The sequence below is a fragment of the Gekko japonicus genome, unplaced genomic scaffold (assembly GCF_001447785.1).
Source record: "Gekko japonicus isolate JY-2015 unplaced genomic scaffold, Gekko_japonicus_V1.1 scaffold5241, whole genome shotgun sequence".
In the NCBI taxonomy this organism is placed as follows: domain Eukaryota; kingdom Metazoa; phylum Chordata; class Lepidosauria; order Squamata; family Gekkonidae; genus Gekko; species Gekko japonicus.
Genome location: NW_015166595.1, coordinates 54589 through 56747, shown reverse-complemented (window position 1 = coordinate 56747; position 2159 = coordinate 54589). Strand labels below are relative to the sequence as shown.

The 2159-nt window shown below is 49.7% G+C and overlaps 1 pseudogene; it reads left to right on the top strand.

Moving 5' to 3' along the window:
• Positions 1–1376: 1376 nt before the first annotated feature.
• The window catches only part of LOC107111418, a 10811-nt pseudogene continuing 10028 nt past the window's right edge, over positions 1377–2159 (top strand).

Below are 2159 nucleotides of genomic sequence, written 5' to 3'. Positions count from 1 at the left end.
GCATAACCATTTATACACCTTTAACCATCACGTCACATGTACCGTCTCATTTTTGTTCTGTAATGTCAAGCTCAAATTATCCATTTGTGCTAATTCTAATATCTTCAATGTTAATTCTTCTCTAGAGGGTATTATCTCAGATTTCCAATTTTTTGCCAGCATTAGTCGAGCAGCCGTTTTTATATAAACCAGTAAATATGATTCTTGAACATTATATCCATCGGGGATTATATTTAACAGATATATTTCTGGTTTTAGAAGTAAATTCTTTCCTAAAATTTCTTGAATTACCCTTCGCACCATTTTCCAATAACCTTGTATTTTACTACATTTCCACCAGCTTGTGTTGACATGTAGCCCCTAAACAGACTGATGCCCAGAAATCAGAGGGCGAGGTTATACCATTCTCAACAGATTTTTAAAGAACCAGAATGAGAAGGTTTCCTTTCCTGGAGGACCAACCAGGCATAACCTAAAAAAGCTTGATATGCAATATAGCACAATGACATTAATCCTGAACTGCAAACTAAACAAGGATGCGCCATCTTATTAACTGGGGCAATCCTTCGGGGTCTTTTGACCAGGGTCGGTGATGTAGCTCATCCCTTTTGAACTCTTTCTGCCTTTTGATATGTTTTCCTCTCTCTCTCTGTCTCCATAGCCACGTGAGTAAAGGTATCTTTCTACAGTCGGAGGCAACCCAAGGGAAGGGGAAGGAGATAGAAGAGGAGTAACCAGAAGGACCTGGAATTTGCAAGAGATCAAGGAAAGGTCCACATCCCACCCAAACAGGGAGTGCTGCTGAATTTTGGGAAAGAGCTGGGCTAGAGATCTTGGCTCAGGACACAATGACTGCAGATGTACGAAGCCGACACTTCCGCCAGTTCCGCTACCATGAGGCCGATGGGCCCCGAGAGGTCTGCAGCCGGCTCCATGGACTTTGCAGCCACTGGCTGGAGCCGGAGAGGCACACCAAGAAGCAGATGCTGGACCTGGTGATCCTGGAGCAGTTCCTGACCATCCTGCCCCAGGAAATGCAGGGCTGGGTCAGAGGATGTGGGCCGGAGACCAGTTCCCAGGCGGTGGCCCTGGCCGAAGGCTTCCTCCTGAGTCAGGCAGAGGAGAAGCGGCAGGCAGAACAGGTGAGGGGGGTTTCCTCATTCAGTTCCAGCAATGCCATTATGCTAAGGCTTCCGGGCCAGATATTTCTGCCGCTAGAGAAGTCACACGGCTGGGAAGAAAACCCAGACCTGATTTCTTGTCCCTGTGGTTGAACCAACTAAGACAGTTGATGCAGGGCTGAGGAGTGGGGTAGGATCCATCTCCTCAACCTGTTCCGTTCCTTCTCTTGCCCATCTCCTTTTCTGTGATTGCAGATGTGGGGACCGGCGGTGAAGATGGAAGCAACGTTCTCTGAGGAGGAAGGGTCTCCTTTGGAGGAAGGGCAGAGAGCCCGGCCCCAGGAGCGTGCCCAAGATGGCCTCTCATGTGGTAAGGCTGTTCTGCGGCCAGATGGGATAGGGGCACACAGTCAAGTTGTTGGGTAGAAGGTTTGGGGCGGGAGAAAAAGGAGATACTTCTGCACACGACATTGAATTAAGTTCTGGGATTCAATGCTACAGCGCATAGTGACGGCCACTCCCTTGAAAGGTGATCAGACATATTCCTGGAAGGCGATTCCATTCCATTCAGCCTTTTACCACCTTCGGCTGATTCGGCAGTTGGTTCCCTTCCTCGACCATGACGACCTGGCAACAGTGATCCATGCGATGGTTACCTCGAGACTAGACTACTGTAACACTCTCTACATGGGGCTGCCCTTGACGCAGATCCGGAAGCTGCAGCTAGTGTAGAATGCTGCAGCCAGTCTGTTGGTGGGCCTCCCTCGTTGGGAGCACATCCAGCCTGTGCTGAGGTCACTGCACTGGCTGCCAATAGCATACCGAATTCGCTTCAAGGTGCTGGTACTTACCTTAAAAGCCCTATATGGCCAGGGTCCGGCATATCTGAGGGACCACCTTTCCCCATATATACCCCAGAGAGCACTACAGTCAGGGTCACAACATCGATTAATTATTCCAGGCCCCAAGGATGCCAGGCTCGCGGCCACTAGGGATAGGGCCTTTTCAGTGGCGGCTCCTTACCGGTGGAATGAGCTC